The sequence below is a fragment of the Triticum aestivum genome, chromosome 3A (genome assembly GCF_018294505.1).
Source record: "Triticum aestivum cultivar Chinese Spring chromosome 3A, IWGSC CS RefSeq v2.1, whole genome shotgun sequence".
Taxonomy (NCBI): domain Eukaryota; kingdom Viridiplantae; phylum Streptophyta; class Magnoliopsida; order Poales; family Poaceae; genus Triticum; species Triticum aestivum.
In genome coordinates this window covers 731,223,882-731,248,503 of record NC_057800.1, presented here as the reverse complement: position 1 = coordinate 731,248,503, position 24,622 = coordinate 731,223,882, and the positions used below count along the sequence as shown (strand labels likewise).

Below are 24,622 nucleotides of genomic sequence, written 5' to 3'. Positions count from 1 at the left end.
ATTAGGCAACAAGTTGTGAAGGCTAAATATGTTAAAAACGAAACTATTGTTGGTTCCTACTCAGCATGTGGCATCAAGTAATTATATCATATATATCAAAGATTTTTTTTCTTTTTTTGAGTACAATAATTTTTTTCTATTGTTTGAGAAAGAGGGTTTTGCCTTAATTCTATTTTTTCTAATGGAGGCATCATCTTCATTTCGTATCAAGTTCCACTAGTGGCCGTCCGTGCGATGCATTGGAGATTTGAACCGCCACCTCCTATAGTAGCTTATCCCATGATGTGATCAAAACGGCACACTAGAAGTAGAACGCATCTCCTTGTTGAAACAAGTTGTACTACTACTACTACTACTACCTGCTTGTCGTGTTCCACATTTTGAAATAAAATGGGGATCTCGCAACTTTGCCTCTGGAATTATAATCAATTTTACCACTGGTTTTGAAACAAAGAAACATAAGCTTCGATCGGTTAAACTAACTGGTCACCGTAGGATCATGGCTTGCCCTGCTCAGTTCTTATTTCGACATGCATGGTTAATAACTACTACTCCACTAGATTCTAGAACCCGAGGCCACTACAGGAAAAAACTTTAAAGCCGTGTACCCAATACACTCAGCTTATATTGATATGAACACGGTTTATATATAAGCCGAGTAAAACTCCCGACTTATATGACACGGTTTACACTCCATCGGCTTATAAGGTATAAGCCGAGTGTGCTCACAAAAACACTCGGTTTACATTTAAGCCGTGTGTTTATACAAGGCTCTCGGCTTACTAAAGTAACATGACGGCAGCCCGGAGATAACGGCCACGTGTCACCGTCTCTATAAACCGAGTACCTACTGGAGCCACACGGTTTATATATAAACCGAGTGCTGGCGAGCGCTACACGTTTTACCTCTAAACCGAGTGCCGAAATGAGGAGCACAGTTTATATATAAACCGAGTGCCTGCTTAGGCCACACGGTTTTTATATAAACCAAGTGCCGAAATGAGCCACACGGTTTTTATGTAAACCGAGTGCCAACTCCTGCTATACTCAGCTTATAGTCCAGCCGCTGTTATATAAAGTTGCATATAAGCCGGGTGCTGGCACCTGGAGCACTCGGCTTACACATCTCCCGTGGCATAATATGCCTATAAGCCGGGTGCCATGTCCCTGGGACACTCGGTTTATAGGCCAAATGTCCAACAAGCTACACGTCCAGCAATATATTTATCCAGCGACAACATGGCTTATATATCCAGCAAGCTAAATGTCCAGCAATATATAGATCCAACAAGTATATTACAATGAAGGTTCACAACAACAATATATTACAACTTGACAACCATTACAAATTGACCATGAGGTCAAAGTCCACACAGGTACATATCCAACAAAGGTTCACAACAACATGCGTGCATATCCAACAAGGTTCACAACAACATACGTGCATATCCAACAAGGTTCACAAACAAAAGCATGAGTTCCAAGTTCACACCAAGCATGAACCTCAAAGATGCAATGAACTCCACCGTCAATGGCATCCACGATGCAAACCTATAAGTCCATTACCAAACGCATGAGTTTTCAAAGTTAAGTTTCAAATGATCGATAAGGCACAAGAGTCAACAAGCATCAACATATAAGGTTCAAATTGAAGCTAAGAAGTATGAACAATATAAGCATCAACACGTGTGGGCTCTACTATCAACAATGCACAAGTTGTAAGTTGAGAAGCACAAAGACAAGACTCAAGCATCAACAATGCACAAACATAGACAACTACCTCGAGTGATTATTGTTGCAAGGAGGTCGATGCGCCATGAGCTGTAGTGGGAGTCACTGGGCTTGCTTGGGTAGGTATGGATGCAGGTACCACGAAGTTATTTGAGTCTTGTCCCGACTGAGAACACTTAAAGCATGAGAAGATAAGATGGTAAGATTCATGATCTTTAAGCATGATGGTAAGATGCATTATTAGAAAGTTGGAAGACTTACAAAGCTAAAAGTAGGAAGAGGCGGAAGAGGAGGAAGATCTGGCAAAGTAGAACCCTGCATATTAGCTCTCAACCGAGCGAACGTCTCCTGCAGGGCTGACTGTTGTTTGACCATGAATTCCTGTTGTTGCAGGAGGGCTTGTTGCATTTTCATGGCTTGGTCCTGTTGAAGTTGGGCATTGGCCTGAGCCTCCTGCCGCAACTTGTTTTGTTCCTGTAGGCGTGCCTACAATATGCCATCACAACAAGTTCACCGTCATTGCAATGCAAAGAAGAAATCACAAGGAATATCAATAAAGCAAAATATACCTCGAATTGATGCAGCATGTCCAGCCCAGGCTGTGGGCGACACTCTATAGAAGGACCTGAACTCGAGGTGGTAGCATGGAGGTGGGCGAGTTTTGGAATGTCCTTCTTACGGATGGCACCATCACCAACATATAACCGACCACCCTTCTTTCCTTCTCCTGACATGAGGGAAACCATGACGTCAATGTCCTGTGAGGCCGGATCAGAGTCGGGCCCGTTGCACTCCTTGAACTTCCCACTATATGCTTTAATCCTCGAACCAGCACCAGGGTTGACCCACCCCCCTTCAGGTTTCTTTGACGTGCGGGAATGACATAATCCCATGAAGCTGTTGAGAGGTTGTTCTCCCTCGCCTCTCTCCCTATTCTGCAATAGAAGCAATAATATCCATAAGGGCACAAGTTCAGAAGTTCATAAGCCGAATGATATTATTACCTTCTTCTGCACGTAAGCGTGGAGGTTGAGGTTGCCTTGAAGGTGTACTGGACCACCCATCAAGGCACGCCGCTCCGAACACGCTCTATGTGTGACCCTCCACTCCGGGTTTATCCACCTGGATATGATTTGCTGATAGCAAGGAATCTTGTTTTTGCACCACGAGGGAACCGCCTAGGGTATGCCAAATACATCCAACTTAGAAATGAAATGAAGTTGTTTTGATCCAACCAGTCATAAGCAAATGGAAAGTACCTTCATGTACATCGAACGGGTGAGATGGACTCTCCAGGCTAGTTGCTTTTTGAGAAGCATGTTGCGTTCATGCGCGAAATACTTCACCACGGCATCAACGCGCCCCTCGTAGTGCATGTCTTGGACAATCTTCTTGGCAATCGCGTCTCCCACTACTAGGAAAAGGGCTATAGATGGAATTGACACTAATGGCGCACCAGACATGTGGTGCGCCATTACTATATACTAATGGCGCACCATGTGTTGGTACACCATTAGTGTCCAAATACTAATGGCGCACCACATCCACGGTGCGCCATTAGTAAAAATATTTTTTAAAATTTTGTTCAAAACTAATAATGGCGCACCGTGGGAGTGGTGTGCCATTACTAGTTGAACTAGTAATGGCGCACCACTCCCACGGTGCGCCATTAGTAAAAAAAAATTAAAACTTTTTTTTGAATTTTTTTCAAAACTACTAATGGCGCATCGTGGGAGTGGTGCGCCATTACTAGTTGAACTAGTAATGGCGCACCATGCCACGCTGCGCCATTAGTAACTTGGCCACCACTTCCACCGAATGCACCCCCCCTGGATCGCCTTTTCAGTTTTAAAAAAAAATAAAAGAAAATGATGAAAATGTCAAAAAATAAAAGAAACTAAGTTTCCCATGTGATATGTGGCCTAGTTATTGGGAAAATTTGCAAATATGAATTTTGACTTCATTTGCAAAATCTCGCGAGAATTGTAAAAATGGGCATAACTTTTGCATACTAACTCGGATGAAAAAGTTTTTTATATGAAAAATCATCTACTCGAAAAGTTACATCCAAATTTAACGGAACATTTTCAAAATCCTCAAAAACCTAACAGAAAAAAAGATACGGGGCTTTTAAGATCTGGAGAGGCAAAAAAAATTCAAACTTACTAATGGCGCACCTGCCCATGGTGCGCCATTAGTATCTTCCCTCCTTCAAAATTCAAAATAAGTCAAAAAAATTAAAAAAAATTACTAATGACGCACCTGCCCATGGTGCGCCATTAGTATCTTCCCGCCTTCAAAATTCAAAATAAATAAAAAAATAAAAAAATTACTAATGGCGCACCTGCCCATGGTGCGTCATTAGTATCTTCCCGCCTTCAAAATTCAAAATAAAAAAATAAAAAAATTACTAATGGCGCACCTGCCTGCGGTGCGCCATTAGTATGCCGTATATATGGCTGGTCGTGGTCCTCTCCTCCTTATCTCTTCATTCCACCTCTCCTACACTCCATCTCCTCCTCTCCTCCACTCCATCTTCCCTTCTCTCCTCCATGATACTTCTCCTCTCCGGTAACCTCCTCCTCCTCTCCGGCGACCTCCTCCTCCCTCCTCCCCACCCCTCCCCTCCCCTCACGGTTTCTTCTCCCTCCTCTCCGGTGAGCTCCTCCTCCCTCCTCTCCGGTGAGCTCCTCCTCCCTCCTCTCCGGTGAGCTCCTCCTCCCTCCTCTCCTCCCATCCCCTCATGGTTTCTCCTTCCTCCTCTCCGATGCTCCGATGAACTCCTCTCCAGCGACCTCCTCCTCCTCCTCTCCGGCGATGTAGGCGAGCGCCTCTCCCGTGACCTCCTCCTCCTCCTCTCCGGCGAACTCCTCTCCGGCGAACTCCTCTCCGGCAAAAGACCACGGCAAAAGAACGTACAAGATCCAAAAACAGGAACAAAATTTGAAATAATGTCGTGCCAAAAAACAAGCAAAAAAACGAGCAAAAAATGGGCAAAAAATCACGATCCAGATCTAGATTCAAAATGGTGCATCACTAATGGCGCATCACTAAATAGTGCGCCATTAGTATGCCGAAGTTACTAATGACGCATCCCGTTGTCATGCGCCATTAGTATGCCAAAGCACCTGAGTATACATGGCCCCTGGGAGGCATACTAATGGCGCACCGTGGCCTATACTAATGGCGCACCAATGGTGCGCCATTAGTATACCAGATACTAATGGCGCACCAGTGGTGCGCCATTAGTAAAAATTACTAATGGCGTGCTAGTAATGGCGCACCAGTGATGCGCCATTAATGGCCAAATTAGGTGCGCCATTAGTAGCGGTTTTTCTAGTAGTGTCCGGCACGCGTCCAGAAGTGTGGTGGCGGGTGCCAACACCCGGCACGCGTCTCCGGAGTGTGACCCCTTCACGGGTGCCTTTTCACGTAGATACCGTGTGTTTCATATAAGCCGTGAGCTTTTCTGCGGTACTCGGCTTATAGATGACCATAAGCCGAGTTCCTCTTATTTACCGGGTGTTTTTTTCTCCAGACTCGGCTTAGAGAAGCATAAGCCGGGTGCCCGAAAAAAGCACACGGCTTATATGCCAACACACGGTAAACCGGGATTTTCCTGTAGTGGGCTCTCCGCGGCGGCGTCGACGATGGTCTACACGAGGGACGACCGCTGGATGCCATCAACGGTTCCGGGGTTGCGGAAGGCGCAGTTGCGGCGGATCTGGCCTTGGCCGCCGGTTAGCACCTTGATCTGGCCCATCTTGACCATGGACACGCTAAACTGGTTGAAGAAGTCGCACTGGAAGCATGCGAAGAGCTCGACGATGGGCCCGGTGATGGCGTTGGTGAAGAGGTCCTGGTCAGACACGAAGAGCCCCTTCCGGTCCAACGGGTTGAGGAAGTACTTGTTGTCGAACACTTTGTGTGTGCCCACGTCCAGCGCGGTGCGGGCGTTAGTGCCACTACCGGACTCGCGGGCTATGCCTACGGCCACGGGCCGTCGGCATAGGCCCCTAGGCCGTCGGCATAGATCTATGCCTATGCCTGCGGTTGGCATAGCCCCGTCGGCGTAGATGTCGTCAGCGTAGTTTGTCAGACCGTCGGCATAGTATAGCCGTCGGCATAGGGGCCTATGCCGACGGCCTGCTGTCAGCCGTCGGCATAGTATAGCCGTCGGCAGTGTTTTTCGTCTGACGGCAACGGATGGCGCCGTCAAAAGCGCTGACGAATCACGCAATGCCATGTCGCAGGGCTATACCTACAGCAAAGCCGTAGGCATAGATGAATCTATGCCGACGGCTTTGCCGTCGGCATATCTCTGCCACGTGGCAGCTCATGGTTGCTCCTGGCTGAGTACTAAGCCTACGGCAAAGCTGTAGGCATAGATGATCTATGCCGACGGCTTTGCCAAAGCTGTAGGCATAGTCCTCGGCCAGGAGCTACCACATGAATAAATAAGACAAGTGATATTGCAAAAACTGAATAAAAGAAACTATATACATAATAACTGAAGCATTGCAATTATTTGGCCTGAATAATAAACAATAGACTTTATTAATATGAATGTCAACTACAAGCATTCAGGAATTACACTTAGAGGAAAAGGAAATAAAAGAAGAAAGGAAAAGTCCTAAACTAAACCTATACTAAACTATCTACTTCATCTTCTCCTTCTTTCTTCTAGTTCATCAACCTGCAAAACAAGAAACAACAAATAGGAAAAACTTGATTAAGGTTAAAATGTAGCATTCCCCTTAGGGAAATGCCTTTGCTGTAGGAGCTAGCACTTAGGAGTTTGGAAACATTAGTCAAACCCCAATCAGATTAAGTTGATAAAAGAAACATTAGAAGAGAGCCAACACTGCATAAATGGAGGCAATGAAATAGTAACCAGCAAGGCCAAAAGGAACAGGTTCAATTGGCAGTAAGGAATAACCCAATAGAGAAGTAAAGCCAGCAAAGTATAGATCAAAGCTAGACCCAAAGATCAACTCAAATTAGCACTAACTCCATGATTAGGGGATCCCTCGATTAAGCTTGGGTTAGTTTTCAGATGAAATCCAACTAACCCACTACTAACCAACTAACCCAGAGGTAGGGTTTGACGTAGGGATTGTCCTCAGGCAACCTAGTAGTGCTAGGACTATTGCATCATTGGATCAAGTAGTGCAGCATCTGCTGTTAAGTAACGATGAGAGCCTCAGGACACCATCATTGGCATGGCAAGATTAAGGAGCACCTGTTCTTATCAGTGAGAGTGTGAGAGAGAGAAAGAAAGTGAAGACACCAGTGTAGCATCTGTTCAAATCAGATTTAAGAGAGAGGGAATTGGCAAGGAAAGATACAGTCCATAACCTGCAAGAAAAAATAGGCCATTGATAGCACATTTACTAAACATCTGTCGTAAGCAGAAGTGCAGAAAACATACACCCACTTACCCATGGGTACTATTCTGTATATAGGTACACAAGCACAACACATGGACCTGGTATAGATAGGAGTATAAGCATGCATCTAAATCATCTGAAACATCTGAAATAGCTAAAGCAAAGAAAGAGTTAACACTACATGCAACCATGAGGACTATATCCTGTACAATATACAAGTAAACCACCAGTAGATGATGTACTAAACCATACAAGAAATACCAATACATGGTATTTAGATAAAGACTAGTATATATCAAACACACATACCAGCTTGAAAGAGAAACTATAATTTTATACTACTACAGGAGCAAATCATGAACTACACAGAGTAATTGCAGTAAAGAGATGAATCAGTATATGTTGATCAATAAGAACGTTACAGCTATATAAAAATGAAGGACTATATCCTTTATAAGATAACAAAGAAACAGTAGCACTTGTACATATGAATAAATAGAACCAACAGCCAACTAATAAAGAAACTAGCATGTGCTATATGACAGGAACAATAACATCTATAAGACCAAGATAACTGCAGTGATAGACCAACAGTAGCATAGAATTTCTTGTAATCAGTCCATAGACATGAACTAGAACTAGAATATGAACATGTAAAGCAGCAGGAGCATAAGTAGACCAAAGTCTACATTGCCAAATCCATAAAGATAGCACAATAATCAATTGAGCTAATAATAGGTGAGCCAACGTTCACCAAGCACTAACAGGACACGCGGAGCAGCATCAAATCGACCATGACATGCCCAAAGAGAGTAGTACGAGCAGGGGAGCAGAGGGATTGAGGAGCTTACCATAAGCAACGCCACCACCATGGTTGCGGTGTGGCCAAATCACCGTCGTCACACAGTGGCAGGCGATAAGGTAGTCGAGGCTGACAGATCTGGGGTAGTAGCACCACAGGCAAAACCCAGGAGGCGCTGGTGCACAAGGAGGCATGGGAGGTGGCACAGGTGACTAGATCCACGAGCAAGAGCACACCGACAACAAACCTCTCCCCACCACCGAAACCCTAGAGAGGGAGAACTGATGGGGGCGACCACGAGCGGCAGGGAGAAGCGAATCGAATGAGTGGAGGAGGTAGAGCGGCTCAACGGGGAGCCCTGGGTAGCTAGCTCAGCGACAGAGCTCGCCGGAGTAGGCTGGAATCGGCCGGCGCCCGAGGCGGCGATGTGAGGCGACGAAAGAGAGAAGGGGATCGAGAGATAGGGGCTCGGGATCGAGAGAGAGAGGTGCTGGGGATTGAGAGAGAGGGGCTCGGGATCGAGAGAGAGGGGCTCGGGAGCTCGCCGGTGCCTGACCCGCCGCCCGCTGGCCTCGCCGTCGCCGAGGTGAGGTGGCGGCCGAAACCCTAGCTAGCACGGGGGATGATGGAGGGCGGGAGCGCCGATTCTGGACGGAGGGTAAGGAGGCGTGGAGCTTGGGGAGCTCGGGGGGAGTGCTTCCCGTTGCCGGAGCTCACCGGAATAGGCCGGCGTGGGTGGTGGCAGCGGCGAGGGAGAGGGGTTCGTGGGGGAGAGAGGAGAGAGGTCGCGAGACAGAGAGGGAGGAGGCGTTCGGTGGAGTTGGGTGGGCTCTATCTCGTGGGCTCTTTTTTTTCTCCTTTTCTCTAGATGGATGGATGGATGACTGGATGGATGTGGGGTGGAGAGCTAGATGGATGGATATGCGCCACGTCATCGATCCGTGGCACAAACGTTTCCACCAATAGGAATCAAGCTCATGCAATTGTGTTCTCCCTTTTGTTTTTCTTCTAAAATTTTTTACTCTCTTGTACCGCAGAAGGAGGGCAAGTGCTAACCGTGTCCACGCCAGTGAAGGGTCTGGCGTCCTCTGGCCTTGCCGCCATCGGAGCAGCGCTAGAGGTGGAGGCCACCGAAACCATAGCCACGAGGTAGGGTTTTGGGTGGACGGAAGGAGCGGATCCTGATGCATGGATGGACACGGCAGGACGAGGTCCGACGGACCCGGCTGTCGGCGATCTATGAGGGAAGAGGAGGATCACAGCGGCATGCTAGATCCAGCCACTTGTAAACTGCACCATCTTCGAGTTAGTATCTGACTATCGAGAGGGAACGTGTCCGGTTTATGAAGGAAGTGTGTTGCCCGTTGCTCCATTGACCTCGAAACTTCCTGTGCTCTTAAAGGGGGGCATTTCATGACACGTTCCCGGACATGGCATTTTTTGGGACCGTCTGGAATATTTGAGGCATTTACTGCATCTGTAGGGCTTTAATGTGGAAAATTGCAGATCTGCACGGCGGCCACCTGAAATGATGTCAATAAGTGGTTTGTAAATCATATATGATGTCTTTGCAGTATGCGTAGGCCTAATGCAACCAATGGAGGAGGAGCCATACCACTCAGGGGCGAATGTACCTTGGTGGCATGTCGGAAATCCTCGGGACCTCGCACGGTGTCGTCATATGGCCCTTGTAAGGTGTGGTAAAAATTTGAGCGTGTTTCGCAGAAGTCTGACCAGCGGCCACTTGTAAACCGCACCATCTTTGAGTTAGTATCTTGCTATAGAGAGATAATGTTTCGGTCTGTGAAGGAACTGCGCTGCCCGTTGCTCCGTTGACCTCGAAAATTTTCATGCTCTCAAAGGGGGCCATTTCATGACACGTGCCAGGACATGGCATTTTTCGGGCACGCCTGGAATATTTGAGACATTTACTGCATCCGTAGGGTTTCAATGCGGGAAATCACATATCTGCACAACGGCCACCTGAAATGATGTCCATAAGTGGTTTGTAAAATCATATATGATGTCTTTGCAGTATGCATCGGCCTAGTGCAACCAAAGGAGGAGCAACCCCACCACGGGGAGAGGCGAATGTACCTCGACGAGATGTCAGATCTAGCCGTAAAAATCCACGAAAAATCATACGATGCCGGAAATCCTCGGGACCTGGCATGATGTCGTCATATGGCCCTTGTAAGGTGTGGTAAAAATTTGAGCGCGTTTCACAAAAGTCTGACTGGCGACCACTTGTAAACTGCACCATCTTCGAGTTAGTATATTGCTATAGAGAGAGAATGTTTTGGTTTGTGAAGGAATTGCGCTGCCTGTTGCTCCGTTGACCTCAAAAATTCTCATGCTCTCAAAGGGGTCCATTTCATGACACGTGCCAGGACATGGCATTTTTCGGGCTTGCCTGGATTATTTGAGACATTTACTACATCCGTAGGGTTTCAATGCGGGGAATTGCAGATCTGCACGACGGCCACCTGAAATGATGTCCAGAAGTGGTTTGTAAAATCATATATGATGTCTTGCAGCATGCATAGGCCTAGTGCAACCAAAGAAGAAGGAGCCCCACAACCGGGGGGGGGGGGCGAATGTACCTTGGTGGCATGCCAGATCAAGCCATAAAAATCTGTGAAAAATCATACGATGCCGGAAATCCTCGGGACCCGGCACAGTGTCTTCATATGCCCCTTGTAGGGTGTGGTAAAAGTTTGAGCGCGTTTTACAGAAGCCTGACCGGAGGCCGCTTGTAAACTGCAGCATCTCCGAGTTAGTATCTAGCTATCGAGAGAGAACGTGTCTGGTTTGTGAATGAAATGTGTTACCCGTTCCTCCATTGGCTATTTCAACCCTCCATCTCACTTGTATACATATATTAAGACACAATGCAAGTTTGGGTACCATTGATACCCCCAAGGCCCCCGACCGACCTAATCCTAGCCCGGTTGACCCGAAGATCTAGGCCTTTGACTTTCACCGGACGGCCTTTGACCAACGTACTTTTCCACCTGGTTGTGATAGGTCAGCCCATAGGAACATTTCAAAACAAGGTCTGGGCCCAACACACCAGCGGACCCCCCTCGTGTCGACCCGATGCGGCCATTCCCCCCCCCCTGCAAGTGCCGGCGGCAGCACCTTTCGTGAAGGGGGTCACACTCCGGAGCCGCATGTCGTTTGTTTGCACCTGACAGCACACTTCCAGACATGTAAGAGGACCTGGCGCAAGATTTGATGGCGTAGCTAGCCCCCAAAGGCCCTCGACCACACTCATAGACATGCAAAGAACAATCCATGGTGGGGGATTTTTTCACATACTCCTGCATCTTACAAAAGTATAAGAAATTGCCACACATATTATATCATATGTGTCTGCACTGTGTAAAAATCTCATGAATTGATTACGCTCAAGTGTTCAGGAATATTCATGCAACGCCAAAACCGCAGAAGGATTACTTCGATTGCATCGCCGTTCATGAGGGCGAACCTCACACTGGAGCCGCGTATTGCCTCTTTAGACATGGCACCACATCTTTCGGCATGTATGAGGACTCGGTCAGCCGAACTGGTCCCCGGTTAGCCGAACCCTGGACAAGTTGACTCGGAAATCTACGCCTTTGACTTTCACCGGACGAGCTTTGACCAATGGACGTTTTCACCTGGTTGTGATAGGTCGGCCCATAGGAACACTTGAGAACAAGGTCTGGGACAAACCCACCATAAGATTCCCTTCGTGTCAATCCGACATGGCCGTTTCCTCCCCCAAAGTGACAGCGGCATCGGCGTCCATGAAGGGTCACACTCCTAAGCCAGTTGCCTTTGCACTCGCCACCACGGTCCTTGAAACAATCTGATGAAGCAAACATGATTTAAGTTTGTTCAAATTTGAAACATAGTATAACGCATAATCCTTTCAAGATTCTGATAAAAAACCATATAAATTTTGTCAAAATCAATCTAAGTATCAATTACTTATGATTTTAATAAAGCAGAAGGACCTACATGCAAAAGTACAGGAGGCCACATTTCTAACATACTCAAAAACAAAAACAAACTGGGTATTCATAATCTATGGAAAATTCTACCCTAAATCGATGTATAATTTGTGTATGTTTAAGTTTAGATAAGTTAGATTTAAATTAAACAAAATTTAACTTAAAAATAAAAATAATTTAAAATAAAAACAAATAATATCCGTAGGCATAGTTCTCGGCCAGGGGCTGCCAGGAGGCGCCACGTGGCGGGGTTATGCCTACGGCAAGGCCGTAGGCATAGATGGAAAACTATGCCTACGGCTTTGCCGTCGGCATAGCTCTGCCACGTGGAAGCTCCTACTAAAAACATATAGATAATATCTATGCCGACGGCCGCCGTCAGGGACGTCGACATAGATTTGACGGTGTCAGCCCGCCGTTTGTCCCTGGGCCACCAGGGCCACATCTATGCCGACGGCCTAACTATGCCTACGGCCACCGTAGGCATAGATCGATATATGTCGACGGCCTAACTATGCCTACGGCTGCCGTAGGCATAGATGAAGGTATGCCGACAGCTTATCTATGCCGACGGCTTTTCCCAGGCCGTCTGCGTAGCTCGAGTTATGCCGACGGCCCCGACAAAAAGCCGTCGGCATAGATAAGGCCGTAGGCATATAGGGTTATTCCGGTAGTGTGCCCATGCCCGGGCACGTCTGCTTCAGCCTGGTGACGAAGGAAGGGTTCATGGTGGGGTCCGGGCGCGGGTAGAGCGGGTGGCTAAACCCGGGTGTGGCCGCTGGAGAGCGCGACGAGGTCAGGGGCTTTGAAGCCGAGCTTGCCAAACACTATGAGGAGGGACGTCGGGTTGAAGAACGGCAGGGGGAGACCGGAGCCCACGTCATGCTGCTCGAGTGGTAGGGAGCTAGGTTGGCAAGGGATAACCCGTGTTAAAGACCTCACACTCCATCACAGATTGTTTGATGATAAATCCCCAGCTCACGAGCCACGCAACGAAGGAAAGAGAGAAAAGAGGTGAGACAAACATGATGAAGTAACTAGCCCGACTAAACCACACTTGAGGGAACAACAGGGGAAGACAAACATGATGAAGTAACTAGCCCGACTAAACCACACTTGAGGGAACAACAGGGGAAGAGATCCATGGAAAGGAGAATGAGTGGCTAGGGAACGAGCTCGAGGCATGACAAGTATCAAAGCCGCCCTAGTACCCGACGGATTATGAGCATCAAAGAAGTGATCATCAAAGGAGTCTGGTGGCAAGGAGCTAAGGACAAAGAAAATATGGGTTGTTAAAGGAGAAGCCGGGATTACGTCGATTGAAAATCATGTGGAAGAGGAGGGTAAAACTCCATCAGCGCTTGACAGGATCGGATAACCTAATGATACATCATCGGTGCACCCTCCTGCATTCAACGAAGCCCACATCACAAAAACAATCAGCCCATTAATAGGTAAAACAAATTTTTGACAAATCTTGAAAACTCTATTCAATTTAGTGAGTTTATTATATCATCAGTCCGGTAATAAAGTCAAATATTCTTGAATTAGTAGAACTGTTAATGTGTTGCCAGAAAAAAAATGTTCAAGTAGATCATAAGAAAATATTCATGGATATCCATTTTTCCCACATGTATCGAATAATATATATCCGTATATTTTAACAAGTGTTTACATATTTATAAAATTATACATGTACAAGCCAAACATTACTGATTTCTTAAAAAAAAATCTTCCGTACAAAAATGAACAGTTTGACAATATTTAAGAGATGTTTATGGGTTCAACAATATGTTCAAGGGTTTCAAATAATGTCATATGATTTACAAAAATAGACATAATTATAAACATTCAAAAATTCAGCTTGATAATAGAAAAACAAGTAAACCAAAAATGTTGATACATTTCAATATATTGATTCGTATATTTAAAAATATTAACACAGTAATATGAAAAAATATAAAATACTAAATAATGGATAAAAGAAAACTAAACAAAAAATACCAGCATGTATAGGTGGGCCAGCCCATGCCCAAAAAACATGTAGACGAGCTGTATAGGTCACTGATATTGTTGTCTCAAAAAAAAAAGGTCACTGATAGTGAGCAACATATCGTGTTTGCATTAGCTTGGATCCAACTCTGTCCATTTTGAATTCCGTGACAACGTTCCCACATAAGACCGAATAAATAACTATTTGTACACCACGGTCCAATACCCATTTTGTTGGTATTGGGGAAATTACCAAGTAGAAGTATTTTTCTTCTATCGACTTTTAGGACCTCTTTGGGTTGTACAATTTTTAATGGAATATTGGAGGATTTGAATTCTAAGGAATTGTTCCTATGAAAGCCCTTTGGATCGTATGATTGGGACTACTTATTTTAGGTAATCCATTGTTCCCCATGCATACGAATTTAAACTTACCTCATTCTATTTTACTTTTGAAATTGTGTGTGTATAGTTCCTATGCACCATCCAAAGGCTCCTCCCAAAAAAAGTGCCTTGAAACCATGTATGAATTTATAGTAGATGACATCTCAATTATACATTCTCCCTATTCCTACGTTTTCAAAGTTTTGCAGTCCAAAGAAGCGCTTGCAATCCACACTACGAACATCCTATGACTTCAAGAAATATAGACAATTTGCAATGGCAAAACTCTACTTGCTCAATTGACAACTGTCTCTGCGAGTCGACTCGCACTCGAAGAACTACTACAAGCACGGATGTGTAACGGCCGGAGCCAAATCAGCTATTGTTTAAAATAATACATTCAAACTACGTATTATTCCTGTAAATAATTAAAATTGTGTATTATTTGTCGAATTTAATTCAAATGTTTTTTTAAATAGCGCCAAATCAGTTGCTCGCACCTACTTTAAGATTAGTGAGCACTTATATGAATAGTTCAATACAATGCATATAACAAAAATTTGTGGGAATATAGATAAAATAGCAAAACATAACATTATATGCATGGATTTCTACATATTATTTTACAAAATTATTTGTTTAAAAACCTTCAAAATTTCAAAAAAATACGAACTGTTTTGAAATCACAATTCAAGTTTCCTAATTTTTAAAATAGGACTAAAAATATTGAAATGTGGCTTTTTTTGATATTAAGTTAAATGAGTGTGGAATGTTTTTCTGAAATTGATTGACATACGAAAGAAATAGTTGACATGTGTGAAATAATTTATGAATTTTATGTATAACTATTTCAGAATAATTTTATTGTGTGCGATAATATGATTGAAATTAGTGAATCCCCTAGTTCCACAATGTAGTGCATATATGTTTCAAAAGTCAAACTTTTTAAACTTTGAATAAATATATCTACAATACCAAAGATGTACAAGATGAAAGTGTGTCTCATGATGTACCCAACGACATGCATTTGATATCCTAAATGCCCATATATGTTTCTTTGTAAACTTTGTCAAACATTGCAAAGTTTTGACTTTTGGAAAAAAACTATAGGCACTATATTATGGAACGGAGGTAGTATGTATGAAATATTAAAATAACTGAAATGAAATAATTTAAATTAATCTGCCAATATGACTGAATTTATTGAAATGATTAAAAATGAAAATTATGTGAAATGAATATAGAGTGCTTCTGAAATTAATTGAAATATGAATGAAATTATTGAAATGGGTATGATATTCTATAACCTGCATTTGTAATTGTTTTGAAACAATAACGAGTCACCAAAAAATTCACACTTTTTGAGTTCGGAAAGTATGAATTATTATAATGTCACTGGAATTATTGATTTTTTAAAAAAAAATACTACCTACCTAGTACAAATTGGGATTTATGGGCTGATGCAGTTTTTCTTTTCTTTTCTTTGAGTCTATGGGCTGATGCAGCAGCACCTGCTGGATGTATGCACGCTGGAACCAGCCTTGTTGCATGATTGCACGGCATTTCGAAACCGGCAGATTGCATGGATGCATGTACACATTCTTACTGCGGCAGGATGAAGACGTATAGGTGATAACTTTTTTTTTGAAACTCGTATAGGTGATAACTTTACAGGTTAAGAACGTGGCCTCATCTAATTGCCCCCCCCCCCCCCCCCCCCATTTTCATTGGTGGGTCCGCCCTTCTAATTAAATCTCTGCCAATCACAGCCCATCAGCCCTGTAAACTCCCTGTAACTTCCTGTACGTCTAGCATTGCTCAGCATCGGGCTATCGTTGCAATGTGAACACAAGCCGAGGATGACCCTTGGTTCTCGTGCACGCATGCAGCGTCTTGATTCTCGTGCCAAACGCAAAATCGCCGCCCGCCCTTTGGGACCTCGCCGGCGGGGAAGCTGAGACGTTTGCCCCCGGACCAGTACAAAAGCACCTCCAGCCAGTACAGGCGAAAGCGAAACCTGCTCCTCACGCTTTCCTCCCACTCTTCCGCCGCCGGCCATGGACTGGTCCTCCCTCCCGCCGGAGCTCATCGACCGCATCGCCTGCGGTCTGCTGGACACCGCCGACCTCGACTGCTACATGGCCTTCCGTGCTGTCTGCCACAACTGGCGCGCCGCCACCGACGACCCCACCAAGGCACCAACTCCATGGACCACCGCTTTCGCCCGGACAACTGGATCATGCTCGACTACTCGTCCCACGGCGAGGAGACCCGCGTCCTGGTGAACACCGAGACCGGCCGCTTCCACATCAGGGACATCCCCATGCTCCGCCGCTACTTCGTCGTCTCCGTCACCACCGACGGGCTCCTCGTCCTTTCGGAAAAGGAGGCACCTTACGCTGCGTGCATCCTCAACCCGTTCACGGGCTACATGGTCCGGTTCACAGCGCGCATGCGTCCCAACGTGATGGCGGCCGCCGTCTCCGGCTCCTCGCCGCTCTACCTCGTCATCTACTGCACCGATTCCAGTAAGCTGTACAGGGCCAACCCTGGCTGCGAGGAGTTTGTCAGGTACAAGAAGAAGTATGCGTACCCTCTGGTCAGGAAGGCCGTCCAGGGCTGTGTCGCCATTAAGGGCCACCAGAATGTGCTGCCGCCGCTTCCGGCGAAGGTGGTCGCCATGATCGCCGAGCTGATGACGCCCGTTTGCTGACTTCCCTGACAACCAGTTTGGCATTGCTGCTTGGCCTGGTTGTTACATGGTGGAATCTGTCGGAGAAACACTGGTCATCTTCAAGCTTGAGAATCGCCGCATGGAGGTTTTCAAGATGAACAGGGATGGAAATACGCTTGAGCAAGTGAAGAGCATCGGCAGCCGTGCAATCTTTATCAGCGGGGGGTCTAGGTGCCTCTCTCTCAACGCAACTGAGTTTCCGTCCATTGAAGCCAACTGCATATACTTCACGCCTCACCTGGGTTGGCCGTGCACTGAAATATATCACCTCGAGCACGGGGCACAAGGTCTGAGCAGCCTGAACATAATCAAGAAGATGGATCACGAACATAATCTTCTTGATCAGATCTTGTCCGGTGAGCAGTTGCTTGAGGACCTACCTCCCTTTATCTGTAATTTTTTGAACACGCATCCTTGGACCATCATTTTTCTGCTCTCCACCTACACTTTGAACAAGGACTCTCATGAAGTGTCGAAGGTGTTAGAGTACGAAGATAAACTTCTTGAGCAGCTCCGGTCGGGTGAACTGTCACTTGAGGACCTTCTTGTCCGAGCCTCTCAGGAGGATACTGATGCTGATGATTGATCCTGTATCGATTCCTATATATAATTCCTATATATATTTTTATGCTTTGTATTAGTAATCTGTTGCAGCACTTTTGGTTTTCTATTGTGGTTTCTGATGTGTGCAAGAAGAAACTTGTTCTGTCTTCAAAAGTATATCAATGCAATGATCTATATCTTCTGTTATGCAAGCTTTATCATTGTGGCAATTCAATCTATGGTAGTGAAAATATTTGGTGAGAACAAAATTATACCCTTGCACGATCAGAGCAGTACCACGCACCTGATCTCCCGTTATCAACACGGTGCTGGCTCTATTTACTATCGTCCATTAGTTTCCCTTTATGTTTCTGCTCCAGTTTCATTTATGGTTAATAAGTCAGGCCTTCTGCCTTGGAATTGATCAGACTATTGCCTTTTCGTGTGCTTATAAGGAACTGTTGTGCAAGTTATCATATCCTTTTGTGCTAATTTTGGGTGCTTTGCTAGTACCTCCTTCCATTCCTAATGCGTGTCATGGTTATAGCTTCAAACTAAAACCATGACAACTATCATGGAGAGGGATTACCTATGGCTAATCTTAATCTATTTTTCATTACTTGGGACGTCCAATGTCTAGGACAACCTGACAGATGTGAAGATGTGCTCTCTGAGTTAATGCTGCAAAAATCCAGGAAACCAAGCTCATAGTAATATTTCTCCGCAAGACGTTCACATTCACAAAAAATTCCATGATCTGCTAGCGGCATCCTCTCAGCTTTGCAATCATCAATCTTTAACCTTAGTACCTTACTGATCAAACGCAGCGTGACTACTCTATTAACCACCACACTTGCCTGCATTGCCGCTCCTAACACAATCAAAATCACCCTCGCCTACGCCCCAACTGACCACTCACTGAAACCAGACTTCCTTGCTAACATCAACAATCTCAAAGCTAATTGCCAGGATCCCTGGATGATCATTGAGGTTTAACCTTCCCTTTTTGGCCCTGGACAGAAACAGTCCCAATTTTAGACAAACTAATGCCACCATGTTCAATGATTGTATCGACAATCTGGGGCTGATCAAAATCGCACTCCTTGAGTACTGGTTATTTGGTATAGTAACCATGACCATGACACGCTTCAAAAACTAGACCGGGTGTTCAAAACCAACGCCCGGGATCGCTCTTCCGAAACACCACAGTTCCATGTATGATGCGTTTCGTGTCTGACCACGTTTCCAAAAAATACACATTGGAGCAATGCTACACACACAGAATATTTATACAGGGTATTACAGAGTGGCTTACCTGGCAGATTTTGAGTGGGTAGAAATAAACTCACGGGCCCACCCACGCTGAAAAGAGAGAGGGGGGGGGGGGGAGTAGAGCAGTTTGGAAAGAGTCAGTGTTGCTCTGTAAACTGCCCGTGTTTCTAGGAGTGAATTACATCTATAGTACTCAAACTTGACACTAGGGTTCACTTTCATCACTGTATTCAGGAAGTGTTGTCACTGAAGTTGCGTAAATGTGTCACTCTACGATCACTACCGTATCCAACGTATTTCACTGATGTGGTATATGTTGACCTGTCCTAACGGTTGACTTGTTTACGTGCCAAGCTCATCCTTCTCATCTCTCTTCGCATCCGATGAATGAACCTGAGCACTGGTTGCCGCGTATGTCCACCAGCCGTGGAGCCCGTGACGATGTACCGCATGGCTGCTCGGCTCTGTTCTGTCAACAGCCTCTACTTCCCCACCGCCCTTCTTCACGCCGCGCCGTCCCGGTTAAGGCGAAAGACCGCCCTACTCGAGCTCCTCTCGTGCGATGCCCCGCTCTTCGTCAAGCAGTACGGCGGCTCGCTGCACCCGGACGAGCTCGCCTTCTTCGACATGCTCCGAGATGACTACAAGGTCTGCTCGCACCTCAGCCGCCTGCGCGCCTCCGCCTCCTGGAAAGCCGGTTCCCCTCACGTGTACCTCATCTGCTTGCCTAGCTAGTGTGCCACAAAGAGCACTTCTCCCACCCGGGAACCTCCTGCGAGCGGCCAGCACTCACGGAGGCCATGTCGCCGCCGTCGCCGCAATCTACGTCCCCTCCAGCGTTGCCAAACTCATATGTGGTGTTCAGAATACAGAGCAAGCCGCTGTGCGGGGCGATCTCCGTGCATTTCCCCGGCTCAATGGGAGGCATACAATGGTTAGCCTCGCCGAACCCGTGGAGCTCGACACCGTCTCCCGGGGGTGGCGGAAAGAACAGGCGGACATGATGTTCTGCGGGGCGAAGCCATACGCGAGCAGTCTGAGATCGTCGCAGCTCTCCGCGTCAAGTCCCCGCACATGTAATCCCTTTTCAACAAAGACGCCGCCCAACTTGGCATCCGGCGTGCCGACCAGTACACCAACCGGGAGTATGCCTGCGAGGTGTGGGGGTGTAGCTAGACGAGAGGTGGGGAAAGAACATGTCAACAGCCATGTCAGGCAGGCGATGAAGGTTGAGAATATACGAAGGAGCATGGTAGGGTGGACGGCCTGTGTTGATAAAATCGCAAACATGGTGCCGATCGGCGCCACGCACCCGTGCACTTGCAAATATGGCACCGGCAGTTGGCCAACGACGCTGATGAACTTCAAGTTGGGCGTGGCGCAGGAGTTGGGGATTCAAGTTAGAATCGTTCATGGACCACACGAGGCTTCGGGAGCTCTAGAACGCGGTGCTGGAGAGCTACAGCAGCGGTTGGAGCTCGGCGTGCTATTCAACGGTGAACGCAGATAAGATGTTCGACAGAATTTCAGAGAGGAGTGGCAGTAGAGAGAGAGAGGAGTATTTGCCACGTCAGCGAAATACAAAGGATACATTACTAGTGACCGTAGAGTGACACGTCCTGGTGACCTCGGTGACCGTATTTTGACCTTTCCTAAATACAGTGACCAAAATGAACCCTAAGATCAAGTTCAGATACTATAGATGTAATTTACTCATGTTTCTAGGATGCCTCGTGTCTGCAAAATTTGGAAGGGCACCAAGGTGCGGGGGCATGCACCCTCGACTTGCAACTGGCATCCAATCTTTTTTTGTCCTGCTTGCAATCCCACCACGACTCGTAACTAGGACCTGACCTTTCTTGTCCTAGTTAAAAGTCCACCCTCAACTCGCATCTGGGGTCGGATATTTTTTATCCCAGTTGCAAGTCCACTGTTGAGTCCCGACTAGGGCCCGGCCTTTTTTCCCCATTGCAATTACACTCTCCACCCGCAACTAGACCCGACATTCTTTGTCCTAATTGCAAGTCCACTCTTGACTCACAACTGGGGCCCGATGGTTTTTGGCGAAATTGAAAGTCCACCATCGATTCATAGTTGGGCTCAACCGTTTTTTGTCCTAGTCGCAAGTCCACCCTCGACTCGCAATTAGGGCTCAACATTTTTTTTCCGAGTTGCAAGTACACCCTCGACTCGCAACTAGGGATCGACCTATTTTATCCAAGTTGGAAGTCCACCACCGGCCTCGACTCGCAACTGCGGCCCAACCTTTTTTGTCCAACTTGCAAGTACACCCTCGACTCGCAACTTGGGCCTAACCTTTTTTGTCCGAGTTGCAAGTCCACCCTCGACTCGCAACTAGAGGCCAACCTTTTTCTGAGTAGCCAGTCCACCCTTGATTCGCAACCGGCGCCTGAGTTTTTTAGTCCCAATTGCAACTCCACCCTCGATTTGCAACTGGAGCCTGACCTTTTTTTTGTCCCGGTTACATGTCCACCGTCGACTCACAACTGCGGCTCGAACTTTTCTTGTTCCAGTTGCAGGTTCACACTCGATTCACAACTGGGGCCCAACCTTTTTTGACCCGGTTACAAGTCCAAATTCGACTCGCAATTTGGGCCCGGCCTTTTTTAGTCCCAGTTGTGACTTGTGAGTCCACCCTCGACTCGTCACTATGGTCCGGCCTTCTTTTATCCCAGTTGCAAGTCTATCCCTCGACAGCGAACAAACTCCAGATGAATCGGCCCAAGTAGCACGAACGCATGCAGCTAGCTTATTGTAGAGACACCGATCTTATAAGAGTGCGTAAGCAACACACGCATGTCTGCATGCATGATGCTCTATCGATCTTATCGGAGTCTATACGACGATCGGTGGACGTTGGATGCATGCATGATTACTCAGTTGCAGTAGCTGTTGTGGACGGGCATCCTGTACTGCTGCCCGCCGTACGCGGCCTGCTTCTGCTCGTGGTACGCGTAGCCCCCGGCGCCGAGCGCCCGCCACGCCGGCCTCGATCTGGTGCTTCCTCGCGTGCGTCGGGTCCTTCTTCACCTCGTACCCCTCGTGCTGCACACCAAGTTCAAAGATCATGCATCTTAATTACATGTACAAAATTGTCCCATGTAATGTTGATTTGTTGAGTGAGGTTAATTGATTGATTACCAGGGCGAAGGCACCGGCGGCGAGGGCGCCGACCTCGCCGACGCGCTCCCTGTTCTTGTGCTGCTGCACCTCCTTCTTGTAGTACCCTTGCCCCTGCTCCCCTCCGCCGAAGCACTCCTCGGTGGTGGTGGAGTAGGACATGGCCCTGCCGTCGTTGTGCCCGTAGCTGTGGCCATGCCCATGTCCATGCCCGTGCCTGCCGGAGTCGAAGCACTCCTCGTCGACGGTGTTGGAGTACATGGTCCTGCCGCCCCCGCCGTGGCCGTGCCTGCCGGAGTCGAAGCACTCCACGTCAGTGGTGTTGGCGTACATGTTTGCCCCGCCGTGGCCATGGCCATGCCCGTGGCCGTGGCCGTGGCCGTGCTTGCCGGCGTCGTAGCACTCCTCGGTCGTGTTGGAGTACATGGTCCTGCCGCCGTGGAAGCACTCATCGGTGTTGGAGTAGGACATGGTCCGGCCGCCGCCGTTGTAGTAGCCCGCCATGCTAAAAGTACGTGGTGATGCTTGCTTGTAGCAAATGTAGCTAATGTACGTGATCAACGCCGGTACGTGTGGCTGCTTGCTTGTAGCAAATGTTTTGAGGACGGGTCTATTTATAGCGTGGCGAGTGACAGTGACAGGACAAGATGGACGGTGAGGATTGGTGCAAAAGCAAGATTCGATTATCCCCTCTATTATTGCACCGTTCTCTTGCGACTATGCTGCTGCTTGATGACACTCGGTAGAGAAATTTTATGAAGGAAAAAAGGAGAGTATCCTTCTTTTTTGAAACGAAAGGGGTTGCCCCCCTGCCCCAACTTTTTATTAAAAAAGCAAAGGCAACCAAAGATCAAAGTTCACAGCTCTCGGCTTCAGCCAGGAGTAGCCACAGCAGAATTATTACAGACGCAAGCATCAACAGTCTGAAAATCCACCAGAAAACGACGAAATGACCCCTATAGGAACTACCAGCGCAAAGGCTACGAACTCCCTACAGACGCATCAAACGTGCCAGGCAATTCTAAGCAACTCCCCGCGATGATGGTCGAGCAGCTTCAAGCATTGGAGGAGTAGCACAGCTTGGGAGTCCACGCACGAGATCTTCCATTGATAGATATGTCTCCCCACCATCTTCAGCACACATTTGATGCTTCACCATCTTCGCCCCTAGAACACAATTTCATTTTGAAACAACCATAAGCTCCATAAGATAGCAGCAGAAATCAAGTTTACAGCATCAAAACTTTTCTTTCTTCTTCCAAAAAGGAAGCAAAGATTCAAACGAGTCAGGTACAGGCATCTTGGTACAATTAGCTATCACCAGCCACACTTGTCTGGCCACCACACACTCAAAAAACAAATGCTGGATGCTCTCAGGTTCACAGCAGAAGACACAAGTCAGGTCTTCCACATGTCGGCGTTTAGCCAGATTGTCCCTAGTCAGACTCTTATTGTGCACAATTAGCCAGAGAAACACATGGATATTAGGGGGAACTTTAATTTTCCAAATATAATCCCTCCAGATAGAGACCATGCCCCCCAATTAATCATCTTATACATAGATTTAACAGAGTATAACCCTTTACTTTCCAAGGACCAAATAGGCTTATCAGCCATGTTGTTAAAAGGAACATTTTTAATCACATTAAGTAGTTCATTCCAGGAGCACAATACATCCGCATTAACACACCTTCTAAAGGTCAGCTGTAAATTCTCCCCATCCCACACCTGGGCAAACAGAGGCCTCTTGTTGTTGACAGATCACAAAAAGATCCCAAAATCTAGTTTTGAGTGAACAATCACCCACCTATAAAAGGTTTTGGCAGCAGAGCAAGATATTTTTCTCCCATTCCCAGGGATCCACCTATAAAAGGTTTTGGCAGGAGAGCAAGCCCAGGTGAAACTCTTCCAAAAGGGAGGGCCTACTCCAGCCTTAGCCCATAGTATGTTTGGTCTATTCACATTATACTTATATTCTAGCAATTTCTTCCAGTCACTATCTCTATCATCAAAAAAACGTTTACTCCAAGCAGCAAGCAAGGACATGTTGAATTCCCTGAGATTAGGAACCCCCAAACCACCCCATTCTTTCCTTTGAGAGACCATCCCCCACCTGGCTAGATGGTACTTATGATTGTCTCCAACATTACCCCAGAAAAAATGAGCCATTTGAGAAGTGATAGCATCAATAGCCCACTTAGGAAATTTCATAATGGACATTAAGTATGTAGGAATACTAGCAATACATGTAATAAGTAAAATCAATTTACCCCTATAAGACAGATGTCTGCCCAGCCACCCAGATATTTTCCTGATAATTTTATCAATAATGGGTTGTATATCTTCTCTTCTAAATTTCTTGAAGTGAAGAGGAACCCCAAGATATTTAAAGGGGAAATCCCCAATTTGGCAACAGAAAATTTGGGAAAATTCCTTAGGAGTCTCCTCATCAAGATTGATGGTATGCAAATCACTTTTGTGGAAATTGATACAAACACCAGAGAGTTTTTCAAAACAAGCCAGGATCCATTTCAAGTGTCTGGCATGATCAGCAGAAGCATCCAAGAACAGTAATGTATCATCAGCATATTGCAAGCTGACCACACCACCAGGCACAACATGAGGCAAAAGCCAT

The 24,622-nt window shown here is 46.5% G+C and overlaps 2 pseudogenes; both read right to left on the bottom strand.

Annotated features, from left to right (window-relative positions):
• Positions 1 to 5,317: 5,317 nt before the first annotated feature.
• On the bottom strand, positions 5,318 to 16,395 carry LOC123057309 (cationic peroxidase SPC4-like; annotated as a pseudogene).
• Positions 16,396 to 20,508: 4,113 nt separating this feature from the next.
• On the bottom strand, positions 20,509 to 22,558 carry LOC123063568 (hornerin-like; annotated as a pseudogene).
• Between the last annotated feature and the right edge of the window lie 2,064 nt (positions 22,559 to 24,622).